We start from the raw sequence: 19,611 nt of genomic DNA, 5'->3' as shown, positions 1-19,611 counted from the left end.
TGCTTCGCCGGTGGAGTTTCGGGACAAGTTACACGAGGGAGACTGAAACAAACAGAGGAACGGTGCAGAGACTCTGCGGAGGTTCGCGGTCCATGGCGGACGGGTTCTCTGGAATCCAGTCCCCGCGCGCCGCCCAATCACCCGGCCGCGCGCTTCAAAGAGAACGACGTTGTTACGTTTCAGATATTATCTTTGAAAGATTTGTGCAATGGGAGTGCATGACTTGATGTAAGCTTTTGTACATACGCCATTGCTATTCACATGTATGTCTGTAGAAGAAAACTACAAAAAAAAAACACAAATGACAATAAACACAAATAAAGCAGAAAATTGCTGTTGTTAGGATATAAACACCACACAATTGTGGTATTGTGTGGTGTTTATATCCTGCTGTTGTCAGGTATATTGCTGTTGTCAGGATATAAACACCTAAAAACACCACTTCAAAAAACACAAATGACAAAAAACACAAATAAAGCAGAAAATTGCTGTTGTCAGGATATAAACACCGCACAATACCACAATTGTGTGGTGTTTGTATCCTGCTGTTGTCAGGATATAAACACCACACAATTGTGGTATTGTGTGGTGTTTATATCCTGACAGCAGCAATTTTCTGCTTTATTTGTGTTTTTTTTTGTCATTTTTGTTTTTTTTTGTAGTTTTCTTCTACAGACATACATGTGCATAGCAATGGCGTATGTCCAAAAGCTTACATCAAGTCGTTACGTTTCAGAGCGACGTCTCCGTCAACCTCAGGATTGTTCGCGGATTGCCGAGGCGGTTCCGCACAGGAGCCTGTCTGAACCTGTCGCGGGAGAGAAAGTGCGAGAAATAATATCGCGTCCATTCGTCACCGACACTTTTGGGAACAACTGAAAGCTTGGCGCGAGCTGGCAGCTTGGAATACTTGGCACGCATCTCAGAATAAGATAAGATCTTTTATCATAAATATGTTTGGCTTTGAAGGAGGATTTATTTGCCATCGCCTTGTTACGTTGTTGTTGCTGCTCGCTACCCTCGTTTCCCATTTAAGGCACCGCTAATAGGTTCGAACTCAGCTTTCCCGCTCGCGGGCGAACAGGGAGCGCGACCTCCCGGTGGAACATGGCACATCTACCACAATCGACAAGGAGGAAGTTCTTGAAAACATGTTTCTTTTTTTATCGTAGCCTTTACACGAGAGAAAATATTGTAATTTCTCGTCGTAACTCATGTCTCGAACCGATACAGATTTATGCCTTTGCAAACGATGGTTGAAAGTGAAAGTTAGGGCCTAGCATCGCCTGGTATCTCCAAGGTTGTGCTGAGCCTCAAGAAACTCCCTCCGTAGTTCAAGTGCGCATAATATATTGTTATTATTATTTGCAAACCGTTACGCAAGAAGCTTCGTCGATTTTGGTCTCTTGGCGACTTAAAATCGACACTGTAGCTTACTTTAATTTATTTCAATTTTTGTAATCGTAGTTCATTCATTTTGTTTACTTTAAATTTTTAACAATTTTTTATGGCTTGTTAATGCCCCTCCTGTTATGCTGGTTGGCAAATAGGCGGCTGGAATTGTTTCTTGTAACATTTAAAAACTACGAGGCCGCGTTGATAAATATAAACGGTTTACAGCCAACGGTTCACGTTGCTCTGTTCATTGTGCGATAGTCGTCTGAGATTTAGCTAAATCCCATAAGACTGCAGCCTAGTTAAGTATTAAAAATATGTTTGTTCAATTCTTGACTTCGAGACATCATTAAGTACCAGTGTTAAACTTATAACTTCATATTATGTCTTTATTTTAATTTTAGTGATTGCTTGGAGCAGAATTAATATAGTTACAACATGCAGCCGATGTATTTGTTTTGATGAACGGAAGAGGCATTTGGAGCAATGTTTGAGAAAGTTTAAATAGTGTTCCTTAGAAGCGTGGCAAGTGAAGCAGCCAGTTTGATTCGTTAGTATAAAAACTCATGACGTCAGGAGTCAGCGTAATCAGTAATCGCAACGTCCACATATTCACAGGAGCGAACGATAACTGATCGAATAGAAAGGGTGACATGAAAAGGAGTGAAAGTGGGGAGGTTAGCAACTCAACAAGTATCACGTGGATTGACTAGGTTATGTTCGTTGGATGGTCTAGGTTATATTTACTAAATTTATCGGCGGTAGTTTTGAAATGTGTTCATGCACATAAATATATACATGGTATTCATCTTGACACCTGGAAATTAAGCTATTAGAGGAACTGACCAGATTGCGACAGCCAGCCAAACTACAGGGCCAGCCACCTAGACGTAACGAATACTTAATTTAATTGGTGAACGAATCGGGACTCTTGAAATGTGCCGGATTCCGCTGTCGGTGGTCAGAACTAAAAAAGGACGAGATGAACGAGTCTTTTGGATCGTTGCATGGAACTGATTCAAATGAATCGATTCGGCCAATATTGTATCGTTTTTTTTCCCCATCACTAGTTGACGGAAAAGTGATAACCGACAAGCCTGGCGGGACGGGGGTGGGGCAAAGGGTTCGCGAATTTCAACCCGGAGAGCGGGCCCCTACACGCTGATGTCTCCTGAGGGAGCAACCAGTCTCCGGGCCGGTGGGTGACAGACAGGTTTTCGGCCGGCCAATGGCCGAGCCTTTTCTCTCTCTCTCTCTCTCCCCCCCCCCCCCCACGGCGCTAACACGAGTGATGTGTAGAGACCAGAAAAATTCGCGGATTCATTTCACGATATGCTAGAATCCAAACAACTGTACATTTATATTGCTTCTGTGATTGGCTTACAGTCTATATGAAGGACTATATGAAGGGAAACCTTCAACCAAAAAAGTATCGAATCGCAAGCATCCCAGTTGACAAGTGTCACGAGTCAATAGCCAATGAGCAAGTGGCATTTGCCTGAGTATGTAGAGGGTTGTGGAGTCTATCCTAGACGTCATCGAAAGCGTGAATTTTTCCAGTTTCTAGTGATGTGGCAGACGTATTACTTCTTGCTCAACGTCTTCCTTCCCTTTTGGAGTTTACTTGGCTGGCATTCCCACCGCTGTTTCCGAGAAATGGAACAGTGTCCATAGCCAAAGGATCTTTTGGGGGCTGCATTCAGTGAGAAACCAGCCGTGAAAGGATATCCGAATCCTTTCGATGCTAACACAACATATAAATAATGTTTTCCTATTTTTTTTTAAATTTATAAATATTTCACACTATTTTCAGGCAATGTTCAATTTTTTACACGTTCAAGTTAATCATTTCACTTACACACTTACACTAAAGTAAAATATCATCTTAAAAGCATGGCTCAGTAACTTATATCGTTATTTTTGATTATTCAAAAATAGCCCTACAAACCCTTCAAAGACCATTAGGATGCTTGAAAGGACACGAGGTTGTTCTCTTCCTTTCACGAAAGGCTGCATCGTAGATCCTATAAGGATCTTTCCAACCATTCGGAAGGTCAACAAAAATGGTTAACATTCTTTAACGTGTCTTTTTTTGATTATCTATTTCTTTAGACTAAAGGGTGCTTTACAAAGTTATTCGGAAAGAAAACATTTTACCAAGCTGAGCTATTTCAACGCACACTCATTACTTTAGAGATTTCAATTGTATTTGCGGTGGATCAGCATATCCGATGAGTAAAATATTCGTGTACAGGTAATGCGTGGATAGTTCCACATATCCTTGAAGGATATTCTGCAACTTGATAGGCCATATTTAGCTGAGGTATATATTTTTAATACTGTCAAAGTACACTGAGAGAAAGGTTTGTTTGACTCAACAAAATATTGGTTTATATATGGCGAAATAAATATTTTTTGTTAATTCAAACAAATATTTTGTAGTAGGACCCAACAAAATGATTTTGTCAAATTAAATATATATTTGGTTCGGTATAACAAATCATTTTTATTACTTACCGAGTTTGGTTAAGCTAACAAAATATTTTGTTCCACCAAGTAAATATTTGTTTCGCCATATATAAACAAATATTTGTTTGATTCATACAAACCTTTTTCTCTGTGTACTGAAATGTATGCGTGAGTAACATTAAAATAACAAAAAAAATTTCATGGGAAGTAATATAAATAGTGTCAGGATTCATCTGAAGTGTATGTCGGGTTCCTTGCAAACTTTAAATTTAGTTGGAAAAATTGGCGGAAGAAAGATAGGTGAAGCTCAGAGGAATATCCGTGCCAATCATCAACATTTTGGTTATTGGAAACTATTTCACTACCACAGAAGTGATAGTTTGTCCCCTCCCCCAATTTTTTATTTTTTTTGCAAATAAACGTATTTCTGGAAAGACTTTCTAACAATACTGGCATAGTTAGCTAACATTGACTCACCCCTACCACGTAGGCAGTCCGATCTGCGTGCAGCTCAATATGTTGCCGTACTTCAAGGAGATGTTATCACTATTGGTAGCAGTGAAGTCTTCACTATTTCCCTCTTGGTTAATATAATATTTTAATATAAATACGCTCATCACTGACTCACTGACTATGTAACGCTTTATGAATTCTGTTTTTATGTGCTTACAGTGCAACATTTTCATTGCTCTTCGCTCATCTGTTCCTCCTAGTACTGCTGCCGAGTCCGTGGCGTAAAGTTAATATGTATGGGGACATAGCGTCATATTCTGACGAGGCAGATAGTTTGAGAATTTTTCAGTAATAATGTAGCGAACCTTGGCTTAGTTTTACACTTTTTGGCCGCGTATATATGTTGAATATAATTCAAGTTGTTTGCCTCCACTTGAAAATATGAATCTACCAACCACTGTTGTGTTAATTTTCTAGCGCTAATGACAGGATTAAATTGATCTGGAATAGACTTTAAGACACATTTTAACTGTAGCATGTTATGTTGTAGCGAACTCTATTTAATTGGGCACCTTCATTCTAATCACACTGCTAATATGGCTGTCATCCACAACTAAAAAAGATTATTGAATGACTAGAGACAATTAACATACAATGTAGTTTTTCAAGAGGTTCTTCATTAAAAACAAATCTTTGTGAATAATTTTTATCATTAAAATAAATTTATCAGAAATAATTCAGAAATAATATTCATTTGCACAATATTAAAACAAATTGAATTTTTTAAAATAAATTATTCTGTGTACATTTATTTAATAAAAGTGTTTGTTGTATTCATAATTTTTCAACGGGCGCCTGCATCCTTACAAGTAACTAGTTACTTTATATGAAACCCTCTGAGACACATAATATTAAACCCGATTATAAAATTGGAGGTCTCGTCTGGATTGTAATCATTGCGGACCCCGATGATTTGACTGCTGGTCTCTTGTCTCTTTAGAAATTGTTCGCAGAGATCCTACTCCAAGTGCTTGTTTACTTCCTGCCTCCCTCCAAAAAAAAGAAGAAAACAACGCGAACGCCTTGGTTTGTCGCAGGCATGTCGAAACACTTGATGACGTCACGCCACCATCGACACCGATCTGCGCGCTCGCAAATCGCCGGGGGATCGGAGATCGGCGATCGGAGCTCGGTGAGGCTGCGCCATGTACTTACATTTTGGAAGAACACGGGTCCATATTTCAGTCCAGCCTGTTCTATCTCGGTCTTCCACAGTTTCTTCACGTCCTGGGATGACCACTTATGAAAACCACAGGCCAATTTCTCTCCCGCTTCTCTGTGCTGGGCTGTTCCATTATATCAAAAAAATAATAATGAAATTGGCAAATGAAAATGGGTTGTTTGGTAAGTGTAGTGAGGAATTCACTTAAATAACACGTAGGATGCTGGGGGCGGTAATGTCACCTTAGCTTCCCTGGAGGCCCAGACGTCGGAGCACTTAACATCCAAATGTTGTTAGTAAGTTGTTACGTTTATTGCTCTAGTAATAAATGTACTACTAAAAACCTTCTATTCTCTGACCTTAGTCAGACTTCCAAATAATACTCTTTCGTGCATCTTCGATTTTTATTTTGCTTTTGTACAATGTAAAAGGTAGGTTATATTTATAGGCCTGTTATATAAATAAAATATCAGTTATAATAATTTTTTGATACGGTAGGTTTTATCTTGTATAAGGTGATAGTAACGTAAATTAATGTTTGATTAAGTTAGGTTAGTTACATGAATAACGCATCAAATCGTTGTTTAAGTATCCTATTAAAATCCTAGAAAGATTTCCGTTCTTTATTTTTTTTTTGGGAGTATTTAATTTTTCACTCGTCTAGGTAATGGCAACTAAAATAAAAGATCGCTTAAAAGTGTACCGCCGTGTGACCTTTGAAGTAATATTAAAATATGAAAATTTCAGTTTCCTTGCAAAACGGTTTCTCATTTATTCTGACCACGAAATTGCACGAGTGGGTGGTGAGTTTGCGGTATGTTTAGGTACCTACTGATTGGGGGTCAGTCAGATTTACAATTTCTTAGAGAATATTGTTATTTTTATTCATATCAAAGTCATGCTTTCTAAGAATAAAATTGAAAATTGTTGATGACTGCTTAACCTTAAAGATGTATATCTGAGGAGCATAAAGTGAACTTTGCTCGTCTGTTCTTAAATGTTTACTTTATTAAAACAATATATAATTATTATGTACATGTGTATTCTAAATATTAAAAAAATATATAAAAATATGTGTCAAAATATCTGGTACTATAGTACCAATACAGAACATATGCATCTATATTTTCATAAACTTATACCACTAGGTTATTTGCTATGCGTCAGTAACAAATTTAGTTACTGAGTAAAATAAATAATTACTGAGGATTTCCAATTAATGATAACAACAGTGTGTTGAAAAAAATGACAGTGTAATTTCATATCTCGTTTGAAAATGCAAGGGAAACAAGTTATGCCTTCTTCACAACTGGTCTCAGGCACGATAACTTCACAAAAACGAGTATACACTAGACAGTTAGACATTAAAACTTTAATACAATATTCATCAACCTTGCAAAAATACTTAACACAGTTAATATGGACTGTAACCAGTCCGTATCTTGCTAATTTACTTGGTTATATGTAGGGCACGTCTCACTCACAAAAGTCTTTAAGAGTATTTGAAAAAAACGACTTTTACTATTCTCACTCAGTGTCAGATAGTTACGTAATTTACGTAACGCATAAATGTTTAGCAAACAATTTACTTTGTTTATAGGTTTCGTTTTGTCTAGCTAGTTAGTTCATCAGAGAACAGGAGGGTTGAACCAACAAGACCTCTGATGTTGAGAGTGATGTGACTTATCATGTGTGTTAAGTTATAAAAATAAAGTAGTTCAATCTGAATATAATCACTGAAAGTTTGAAATATAAAAAGAACATTACGTTTCAGAAGTATTCAAATAAAGTTCAAGCCACTGTTTTTACGCCGTTGGTGTTACTTAAGTTCTCAACAATAAGACGTGTGACTTAGGAGTTTTTTAAAGACTTTAAGAGAACTTTCACCACTTGAGTTTCACTTCTAAGTACAAATCCGTAAGAAATTGCACTGTTTTCTTAATTTTATCAGACTTGGTAGTTTCAATTAACCATCATTAGTGCGATGGATGCTTAAGATAACTAGCTAACGCCACTGGTTTATCTTAAGATGAGTCAATTATATATATTCAGTATGGCGTCTAGTCAGTCACAGAAGAACGTCTTAAGTCAAAACGTTTTAATTTGCCAGAATATGTGAAGCTGCTTCCTGATTGGCTGACTGCTACGCTGACGAACTGTCACCAGGGGTAGAATATCGACAATCCAAACATAAAAATTAAAATTTAACAAAATTATTTGCCAATGGTATTATAAATTATCAATACTTCATTGATGAAATCATTACACATCACATTGACTCCTAGAGGGGTCTGGACAATTGGCTTGTAATGGGATATCTGTAGCCATTGAGTCTGCAGATCCATAGATGTGTTTACTATCTCAGGTGTAACAAAGCTGTAGGAAAAAGTGAATATTGTTAAAATGTCAATGCTTAAACAAACAAAGCAGTTTGAATGATACAACTGCGCCCGTTTCGGCACAATGCATTTACGTTTCCTACAAGGCTAATCTCAATACAATGAGTTCCAGAGCATGAATGTGCGGCTTGTAGAATTGTATAGTGTCTGTCCCCCCCACACGCACTGTTTCGACCTTCCTGCCATGGTCGCCGGGCGTGGCGTGACCATCGCGTCGCTACGGGAATGTCGCAGAGGAGCGTCGCGAATCCTCGGCCGCAGCCGTCCTCCGCTGCGTGGGCGGCGCTCGGCTGGGCTCGGGTCACGTGACCGCCGAGATAACGGACAAAAAAAAATTGCTTGTCTGTAAAGTCGGTTTACGGACGATAGTTTAACGTGACAACGTCGTAACAAAACATTGATGAAATGATTGCATACTTTTATGAATAAAATTGAATCATTTTTATTGAATTGTCACTATTTTGTATGGATACAAAAAAGAAGTGAAATGAAATCTACAATTTAATTGATAATTTACTTTTATTGCACTCATTAATTCAAATATGTTTATTACTTTAATGAAGACAATAATTTAACTACAACTTTTATACATGTTTGTTATTTAACTTCTTCCAATCTGTGTTATTCTGTTAAGGATAGGACTATGATGGGAAAAGTAAGAAACGAATGGGAGTGTTTCAAGTTTAATGTGCCTCGAAAAAGTTAAATCGATGGTTGTTCCAATCGAGTGGAAGAGAGATAGATGCGGCGCAAGCGTACAATGAGCGTAACAGGACACAGCGCAACGGGACAACGTGCGTAACGGGACACTTTATCGTGCGTGCAGCCGGCGTTCATCGATTTATTAGACGTTGTCACGTCCTAAAAGCGAGCATGAACTTCGGGGAACTTCGGGTGTGGCTCTCTCGTCTGTGAAATGAAGGCTCCTCGCAGACGTGAGCCCGGGCTGACGAGCTGGGAGGCGAAGGACGACCACCGTCAGACATCTCGCTCGTCACCTTCGACCAAGCTAACTCCGTGTGGGCACACGTCCTACATCTCAGCCAGTGATTGTTGACGTGACAACGTCTAATAAATCGATGAACGCCGGCTGCACGCTCGAAGAAGTGTCCCGTAACGCACATTTTCCCGTTACGCTGTGTCCCGTTACGCTCATTGTGCGCTTGCGCCGCATCTATCTCTCTTCCACTCGATTGGAACAACCATCGATTTAACTTTTTCGAGGCACATCAAACTTGAAACACTTCCACTCGTTTCCTACTTTTCCTATCATCGTCCTATCCTTAACAGAATAACACAGATTGGAAGAAGTTAAATAGCAAACATGTATAAAAGTTATACATAGTTGAAATAATCTCTTCGTTAAAGTAATAAACATATTTGAATTAATGAATGCAAATAAAAGTAAATTTATCAATTAAATTGTAGATTTCATTTATTTCATTCACTCCTTCTTTGTATCCATACAAAATAGTGATAATTCAATAAAAATGATTCAATTTTATTCATAAAAGTATGCAATCATTTCATCAATGTTTTGTTATGACGTTGTCACGTTAAACTATCGTCCTTAAACCAACTTTACAGATAACCAATTTTTTTATCAGTGAATTTATTAATTTTCGAAAAATTTAGTAAGTGAATCGTTGCTGAATGGTGAATCAATGGATTTCAGAGGAAAAATTCACGTGAGCGAATCTTTCTGTACTCGCCAGTGATGTGTAACACCTAACCTCGGTAACAAGCCAATTCACGTGTTCTAATGTTGCAAAACATGTACACTTATAATACGAAAATCAGACTCAAACTATTCTTAAAATAAATATACGCAAATTCAACTGTATTTCTGAACGCGAATCAATCGTTGGTATCCGCGCCCACCGCTAGAATTCGCTGCCGGAGCAGCTATGTGGAATCATTCCACTTGCAGAACGATATTTTAAACCATATAACTAAACGGCTCCGATAAAAACAAAAAATTAATAAAACTCGACTTTGAACCTGATTTTCGACAATAAATTTTAATAAAATACTGCTCAATTGTTAAAATTCACTGAAAAATAATACTGTAAAGTTTCCCTTTGGCTTTGTGAACTTTGGTTTACACCATTTGCCATGGATAGCAGCACCGTCTGTTAAAAAAATTCTGTTCCTTTACTTCCATCACATTCACGAAATTATTTCAACCAAATGAAAAAATTAGTGGTTCCAAGTCTTTGAAATAAACATTAAAATAAAGCATTGACCTATATTTAAAATTTTGTACAAGTTTGTATTATTATTTTTTAATCTCGTAGCATCACTGTAATAGGCGGTCAAATATTTGCCGAAAAGAGCTATTTGTTTAACGCTGTTGTTATTTTTGAAATAATAAAATTTGAAGAACTATTAAGTGGTCACTACCATTCATCAACTCCAAGAAATAAGCGCGGAAGAGCTGGGCGGACTTTTGCAATGAGATACCGCAGTGGGTTGTCGTTGCCTTCCGTAGCACGGAGAGGAAAGTAAAACGAAAGGCCAGTCTTGAAAGAGAGTGCAAAACTTTTCTGCAATTGCAAAAACATTTTACCTGGTCGGAAATCTAATCTGAAAACAATGGTTCTTCAGCCAATCATCTGCACCATTGGAACAACTTTATGTTCCAGTCAATATCCCCAGTGTACGATATAATTAACGAGCATTGTCAAGGTAGTCAAATATAGTTTAAAGGAAACTCTAGTCTGTCTCGTCTAAATAATTGATATGCATAACTGTTCTTTTATCCTGCATTTATTTGAAGACGTGTTCGTTAGATGTTATTCACAAAAATATTCTTCTGATCAAATACCTAGGAGATTACTCAAAATGAATACAAATTTGGTCAGAAAGTGTACAGGTGATTGTAAACGTATATGTTAAATTACTGTAATTCAAACAAATCTAACCAGAACTGGAGATCTATTAAAAAAAAAATTGCATTTCAACGGAACTGAACATTGCCTGTTGGTAGTTGTCGCTCGGTTACCTACAATTCAGCTCACTATGCCACCAAGAAGGAATTTTGAAACTAAATAAGTCACGTGGTTTTAATCATCGTAAAAATTTCACGGAGCAGTTTGAAATTAGGGAATTCACAATGTAAAAATAATAATAGCGGCAGAAGCAAAATATTATGTAAGTAAGAATTGTGGGGAAAACCATAATATCGTTGTGCCCTTCAGTGAAAACCCATTTTTGGGCACAAATAGTGTTTAAGTCTTTACTGAACAATTTTTCCGGTCTGATAACCTATATCTAAGCGAAATGGCGTGCACTAACTTACAGAATCACCCATCACGAATTCTCCGGACTATTTACCTACAGAATTGAAATTTGGCATGTGTATTCCTTTAGCTACACAGACACCCGCTAATAATGAATTTATGAAAATCAGCTCCTAAGGGGATGGCTGGGATGTTAAAGATAAAAAAATATTCGTTTTTCAAGTAAATGTCCTATAGACTTGAAACTCGGCATTTATGCTCCTTGTGTTAAATAGCCATCAAGCCATCAAGCGTGGATTAGCCCGGGCAACGCCGGGAACTCAGCTAGTTATTTTATACAATTTCGCACGTTTTGTCAGTCTTAATTAGTAACCCCAATTTTCGATTGAGCGAGTTTGGTCGAAGGGAATGGGCGCGCAATTGCCTAACACTTGCCGCCGCAGATTCATCACGACACACATGATGGATCAGTCTTGGAAGTGCCTGTGACAAACGCACAAACCTCGCTGTTTCAAACGTGTCTCCCAGCTGCCGCTGGATTCAGCGCACTCGCTGGTGGACGGTGATGGCCGGGTTGCAGAGACGTGGTCCCGAAAGAGGTCGTCCCCGGAGACCCTCTAGTCGGCGCCGCCGACGGTCGGTAAATCAAGGCCGGCTAAAAAGAGGGCCACGCTTCGCCCCGCGGTGTGGAACGTCGTAATTCTCCGCAGCGACACCTGGGCGTGGGCGCGCTCTCATCGGGGGAGGCTAACAGCCCGCCGCACGCCATCTTATCTAAATGACTTAATGACTGTCCGTAACTCACGAGGTGGTCCAGCCGGTGGGGTCCATCGATCACCCGGGCCAAGCACGCGGATGTGTGATGCCGCGCGTCGGGCCGACGTCCTCAAATTTTCGGGGTTCCGCAAGGGAAAGTTACTCCTCGAAGCGAGGTCGCTTTTCAGGCCGGCTTGCACAGTCACGACTTGAGGCGAAGCAAAGTAATTCTCCATCTAATTAACCTGCAAAGTTTTTTGCTTGGACTTTACTCACCCGACACTGCAAGCGGCTCTTAAAAGTCAATGGCAAGTTGAGTGTGTGAACAAATGCACACACAGCTATTAAATATCCTTATAATTTCAGGAAATCGCACTGGATGAATGAGGTCTCTTGGCTCGTGGGTTGAAGGCGTGTCGAAGGCGAAGGGTTTTTCTGACGTTTCGGTCGACATTGCAGTCGCCGTATTGAGAGTATCGGTCTCCTCCTTCTCTCGCCTGAGAAAGGGTGCGTTGCCTGATGGGCTGAATCTGCGGGTGAATCAAGAGCCCGTCTGGAGCGAAGAAACATCCGAAATATTGAAATACAAAGTGCACAATGTGAGTTATAGAAACTTCGGTTTCGCGTCCTCGCTCACTCATTATGGATCGGTGGCAAGATCCTCAACCCTCGTCGTTGACGCAGCTGGAGTCCACTAGCCAAGCAACAGTCGCGAGAGGTTGGGATCCTCATCAGCGGAGTGAATGAACTGGAATTCGACGCCTCGTCTACATTGAGGCATCAGAGATGAACGAAGGCGTAAAACTGTGGGGTGGTAAAAGCGACGGAATGTAGGCTACTGGTGTCCGGGGTTGACCCCACCGGGAACTGCTTTGGCGATGTAAAAGGTATTCATAATTTTGGAGATTAATCTGTTGTTCATACAAACCCTCGCTGCTCGAAACCTAGTTAAGATACAGCTTATATACATTACTAGGCTATTTATAAACTCGTGATTCGTAGGTGGTGTTTTAGAGGCTTCTGTAACAGACAATAATGCAAAATCACTGTGTACCAAAACAGAAAACTGGCGGTGAAAGAACGCGGAAGGACTGGAGATCAGTCAGGACAAAATACAGTTGAACTCGGAAAGCCTGGAAGAAGTGCAATATTAAAAATTTACGCCTTATTGACTAACACCTTTTAAAAATCTTACCTCTTTTGGACATTGTTGTTGTTGATGATGATAATGATGATGAAGTTGTGTCCTTTTTGCTCACGTTCAAGGGTGGTAACCCGAGGTAGCTGCACGGTTTTGGGTGATTATGCGGTGGCTGACCATTGCCTATTGTTGTTGTAGGGACGCCTTTAGCTGAATCAATGCTGATCCAGTCTCAGATCAGAACCAAAACGGCAAATATGGCTCACAATTCTTTCGAAAGCCATGTCACCCGATGACAAAGACACCCTTGAGCTCAACGCTCGGCATGCGAAGACATCAGGAAATGTCGCGGTTGAGGGAGGTTTTTCCTTCCCCAGGTGATGAAAATGGAATAGACGAGTTCGGACGCAGTTTGGCGATTAGCTCAATGGGTGTGTGACCATTTATTCATATATATATTTTAATTATAAAGTTAAGTAGATTAACGTCTTCCCGGCAGCGAGGTCATTAGAGATGGAATGTAACTGGCTTTGCACTCAAGAAACTTTCCAGCATTTGCTTGGAGTGATTTCGGGAAACCGTGGTGTGGTGGTCCTTCATCGCCTCCTCATCAGCTGAGCTGAGTCCCGCGTGTGGCGACCAGCAGGAGCTGCTGTGTCTTCTTGCATGCAACCCTTGGGCGAGGAAAGCTTGCGACAGCTGTGTGGTGAATGAAATATCTGTTCGTGCGCTGATGGGCTGCACCATTGCCGTCATAAACTGTTGTTTGGTTCGACTGGGCCTGCTTGACCCCCGAAATATAATCAGAAATACCTTTAATCCCGATCTGAGATTCAAACAAAGATGCTCCTGACTGCAAGTTCGATGGCTTTAACGCCTTTCTTCTACAGGACGACCTCACGCCAGTCATTTTCCTCTCCTCCTTCAGAGCTCGCAGAGTCGAATCCTCCCGCGAGGCGCTCGGGCAACAAGGAGGCGGGAGGTGTCGACAGCGGCAGCAGCTGTCCGAGTGCTTGCGACACAAAAGGACCACGCCCGCGCGCGGCGGTCGGCGCGTGACAACGCCTGGGACACGCGGAACGAGCGCGCCGACACGAGGGACACACCTGGGCGAGGATTAATCGCCAGGCCCGTCCGGAGGTCGCGCCGGAGTCGTGACTCAATTACAAAGCGGGCAGCCGGGTTTGACATCCCACGGAGGTCGCGACTCGGGGGCGGGGGAACCCGGGTTCCTGATCGCTATCCGCGCTGGGTTAGGGAGCGCGACGACCACGCCCCTTCTGCGCGTGCGCCGCGGGCTCTAGAGCTCGTCACGCGGTCTTACGGCCTCTACGCGCGAGGCACCGAACCAGCGGCAACATATCCTCTACGGGACTTTTAAGCTGCGACCCCTATCATTTCGAGGTGTAATATTCAATGTTAAGACCCCTTTCAGACGAGGTGGTTTGGTTGATTCAACTAAGTTTCCTGGTTGACTTTAAACTAGTTGACTGCCGTGTGAAGAACCTTTTTGGGCTCGTTTCATGCCAGACATCTTATGACGTCAATGTCTCTTCCTAACGGGAGGTCAGTAAGATGTTAGAACTCGAGGAAGCAGGGGCACTTCTTGGGCTTGATCTCCTGCAAGAAGAGAGAGAGAGAGAGAGAGAAAGAGAGAGAGAGAGAGAAAATAAGTAAACCCAGTTGAAGAAAAGTGCAAGTTCAACCGTTGTCACAAATCTGGAAACTGGTGCGTTCTCACCACTAAGTCAACAACTACTTAGCCACACCCCATCTTCCATATCTCGAAACGACTACGAATTTCTTCTGTAAACTGCTCCACATTGAAACCGACAGATGGAACGCCCTTCATTACGACCTCGGTCGACTCAACTAGGCGTATCTTGTGTTGTCCACTAGTGATCGGCACAGGTGCCAATTGGCCCTCCGCCAGAGCGGACTAGTTGACTGCGTGTGATGTTTTTCAGGCGGTTCCCAATCATCTGCTTGCTACATCACCACACTCCTTCACACCCGTCCGTTCAACAGTCGCCTAGTCTGAAAGGGGTCTAAGTGGCCCGCCTAGACAAGGGTATATTATTTGTGTCTGTGCGGTGGAATGATAAAAGTGTGAACCTCGCTGGTGCTTCTAGCGCGGTATCGCCTTCAAACGCAAGTCTCTTAACTAGCGCGCAGTCTTTACGTCGTGCATAGGCCAACTATGAGATCTGAGTGATGACCATTAACACTTGAATGAAGATAAAGGTATTATTCACGTACATAAAACGCTTTAAAGAATAGGTAAGTACCTGGAGTTTCACGCCTAAATATATTTTTATAAAAACACATGTTTTAATCATTTTCACGCTTATAGCAATGCAGTTTTAAAACGAAATACGGAAACAGAACTACTACTTCTACCTCAGCGTATGATACTGACATCATTCGATTATCTTGAGCAGTTTTTGAATCGCGTGAAATTTCTGAACATATATACACCGCATGTGTGGCCAGATGGGTATCGCACGTACGTACATGTCCTATTTACAATACCGCGTACAAAAAAATATTTTATACCTAAAATCCGCTGTAAAAATACTAATTTTAGCCTTTTCTTCACTGCCCATGTATTCATGAAAAACAGAATGAATCAAAACTAGGAAAGTGAAATAGCTCTTAATTGTTATTGTAATCAAATTCATGTAACCGGTCGTGGACAATTTTGAAATGGTGGGTATTAATTGGATCTTCATATAAGTAATAAATTATTTTTTTAAATTGTAGTCAAAGGTTTGTGTTTTGAAAACTGTGAGTTATTATATTCAAGTGTCTATATTTCACCTTAAAATTTTTGATATTGTAATTTTTTGTTTTGTGATATCGAAAATAAATTACATTGGCGTATTAATTTAACGGAAATGTTAATTCCATTAACTTCTAAATTAATAATGAATTCAGAATTAATAAAGAATCGAAAAAGAATTATTAATTTATAAGTAGCGTTCAAACTATAAATTTTGTCTAGCGTCAAATTAATTATTCTGAGTTAATAACACATAATTTTTCACGTAAATGAGTATTAAATATTCATATTATTGGAAAAAAATTAACGTAGTCATAAATTAATTTACATGCTGCAAAACTATGTTGTGCACAATTAAATGATTTTCATAATGCACTCACTCTAACGTGATTTTTTTTTTTGAAATGAGAAAGGTACAGAAGTAATCCAATGTGAGTGAAGAATATAATTTTGATGCCAAAGATTGAGAGTAGTAATGAGGGTAATATAAGGCTGCGTAACGGTCGTATCATAACAAACATTGCGATCGCCTAGCTGTAAGGAAAGATAACATGTTGAGTAAAGTCTACAATTACTTATTTCCTAATAAACAGCTAATGTAAAGTAAGAACGAAAAATTTGTCCTAGTATCCTAAATAAATATGAATGTGAAGAAAACATGAATTGCTAATGCAGTTAAAAGCTAAAACTTTTGCGATGTCATTTAGAAGCGGCAGGCAGAATACAATGAACATTCGTAATACCGATTAAGACGTTTGTAGTTTATGAGTACGAAGTTGAAATTGTTTAATGCCTAACCCAGTAGCAATCGTTCTCGCCTCTCTTAAGTGATCATGCCTTGGAAGCGGTTTGGCTATGCATAACTTTGACCCACGCCACCGTATAATAAAGTTAATTACGACAGCTAATTTGCATGTTCGTTAAGAGCCGAAGAGTCACAGCAAATGATTTCGTGGTGTTTCCGCTACGATTTATTTCCCTTCAGCAGTTGGCTTTCATGGCCGGCGCCGAGTAATTAAGAAGGAATCCTGCCACACTGCTTGCCACCTTCTAAAAAATAAAAACTCTGTGATGCATCACACAAATAAGAGCCACAAAACAGACGTACGTATTTCCTAGCGTCATGCAACTTGCGAATGTGTAATAATTTATACGTGTTTATTTAATGACCAACGGGGAAAAACTTCTCCCAAACTACTCGAGAAGACACATTAACATGTATTAATTTTCAATTAGAGGTGGTAATTGCTTCTTAATTAATTTTTAATAGCGAGATATCTTTAGAAATTGTTATACTTGACACCAATCCAACTAACAGGGTACTTGAAATGAACTAGTATAATATAATGTTTCATTTAAACTCATATAAGTGAAATTTTAAATACTTTAATGCCTCATGTGTCAGTACTTTTTGCTGTTAACACAGGAGCTCTCTGTAGTGAAACTTCTAATCAGCTTTCCTATCTGAAGTCAAGATAATTTTCATTTTCACCCGCAATTAATATATTGACGGACAATCAAAACTAACAAAATAGAAGAGAGATTATTTTTACGGAAATCATATGAGTTTAAACTAATAAATTTTAAAGATTATTTCACCTATATTCAAAATGTGGATAGTGATATTTATTTCACATTTATTGATGAAGTATTTTTTTCTGATTAGAATTGGATTACCAAGTCAACTTCAGTACGAGGTGTGCGATTCTTGTACGAATCCTTAAATCTTTGATAATACTCTGACAATAATTGTACGGCTCATAGAAGTTGAGAATAAATACAAATAAATCCCAAAGCTCTTAAATAATAATAAGATTTTTTCTTAAACCCCGTATACAATATCCGGAGGTAGTGAGTTAAAATTTACTGTTATTGGACTGGGAAAGTTTTCTTGTATAATGAGAAATTTTGAAAAAGGTTAATAGTGAACATTCTTGAAATATCTGAAAAGACGGTTTCAAAAATTAACAGTTATAATTGTTTAGTTATATTTACAGATAACAAAAAAAATATTTTTTGTTTCACAAGCAGCAAGCACAAGCAACGATACAAAAATTAAGTACGTAGTTGTTATTTGTTTCAGAAAATTAAGTATCCTAGATTATTTTTACCTTTCTGAAAACTTTCTGGACTGCTTTTATACTAAGTTGTTGAACATCATATCATTGGTGAATTCAGATACTTCTTCATATATAATAAGTTGTACCATCTTTCAGGAAAGAGAGTTTCGAGTGCTCTTGTCACATTTGTTTTGGATTTTTGAATCCTAACCACCATACTTAGATCTAAGTCAATAATCGGGCCAAATTTTTGTTATGAATATGTCATATTTGTTAAGTAATCTCAAAAGGTACTTCTAAACCAGATTTCTTTATCAGTTTACCAAAAAAAGAAATCTGAAAATAAGATATTTCTCGGTTTTGGTCTTAGCTTCAATCTAAAAACAAAAGAGCTAAACAAAAAAAAAATCATTTCTTAGTGAGACATTTGAGCATAAGAAGAACCTATGTACAAAATTTCAGCTTTCTAGTAATTTCGGATACGAAAATAATTCAAAAATCGTGTTTTAGCCTAAGCTTAGTTCAAGATTTTCTGAATCAGTTTTAGTGCACCTCAAGGGCCTTAGATATAAACACATGCGCCAGATTTAAGCTCGTTTGGTCTTTTGGGTCTGGAGATTTTACGATCAGTCGGTGAGTGATAGATTGTCGTTACTTTATTTTTCTTGAACACTGGAAAAAGAATAATTATTATATAACTGTTAGCAAAACAGTTATGTAACAGACACACGAGGTGACAACAAACATACTCCAGCAACAGAATGACCCGCGTACCGAACATTCGAAACGTAGTTCATGGCAGTTCCGTTCGTTGCAGTAGCTAATCCCCCACAGAGCTTCTTCTTTTCCTCTGTCTCAACTGTCTTGGAAGCTTGTGTGCGTGGAACGTTGGTTCCTCAACAACCATTTATTCTTCTCGGCGCGCTGCGGAGGAAATAACTAATGAATACATGAACTCATTGAAGTCCACGCAATAAATCCGAGATTCCAACACGATGGTGAAGGGAGGTGGTAAGGAGGGGGGGGGGGGGAAAGAGAGAGAGTGTGTGTTAGGGGTCGCTGGAATCCGACCCCGGGTTGCCGGAGGGGAATCCTTCTTTTCACAGACGAGAGACCCAAACTCCCGATCGTGCATCTTCGGTTTTTTTTTTTGGTTCATTGTAAATAAATACGGCGGTGTTGATAAAAGGATACTAATGGTCAATTAGGTTAGGTTAGCTACATTATAAATACTTTAAAACATGGTGGACGGTTGATTTGGTTAGGATAGCTACATTAAAGATACGGGAGAAAAAAAAAAAAAACATGAACTTCGGTTGAACTTCGGGTTTTGGCTCTCTCGTCTGTGAAAAAGAAGGCTTCCCACACGCGCCGACGCGCAACACTGGAAGCCGCCGGGTAGCGGGGTAAACACGGCCGGCAGTGTTGGCACACCTGCCGCGCGTCCCGGGGGAAGAAGGGGGGGGGGGGGAATGCGCGCGGCGACGGAGGGGAGGCATCACGCCGACACATCGGCGCAGCGCTGGGTCCGTAGGCAAGGACGCGGGGGATTAAACTACTTTTATAAAGATATCGGAGGAAACTCGTTTTTGCCGCGCCCGCCTGCCCTCTGCTCGGCGAGGCGAAGAACCTCCGTCTGCCTGGTTCAATGACTCCTCCTTCCCCGCCAGAGCAGCGGGCCTGCCCAGGAGG

General features: G+C 39.8%; 1 protein-coding gene across 1 annotated transcript in view; it reads right to left on the bottom strand.

Annotated features, from left to right (window-relative positions):
* LOC134530261 (uncharacterized) overlaps positions 1-19,611 on the bottom strand; it is a 162,269-nt gene that overhangs the window by 66,991 nt on the left and 75,667 nt on the right. The gene's annotated exons all lie outside the window — the stretch shown is intronic.

Source organism: Bacillus rossius, chromosome 3, assembly GCF_032445375.1.
Source record: "Bacillus rossius redtenbacheri isolate Brsri chromosome 3, Brsri_v3, whole genome shotgun sequence".
In the NCBI taxonomy this organism is placed as follows: Eukaryota; Metazoa; Arthropoda; class Insecta; order Phasmatodea; family Bacillidae; genus Bacillus; species Bacillus rossius.
The sequence above is the reverse complement of the archived record's forward strand: the minus strand, read 5'-3'. Positions and strand labels throughout refer to the sequence as shown.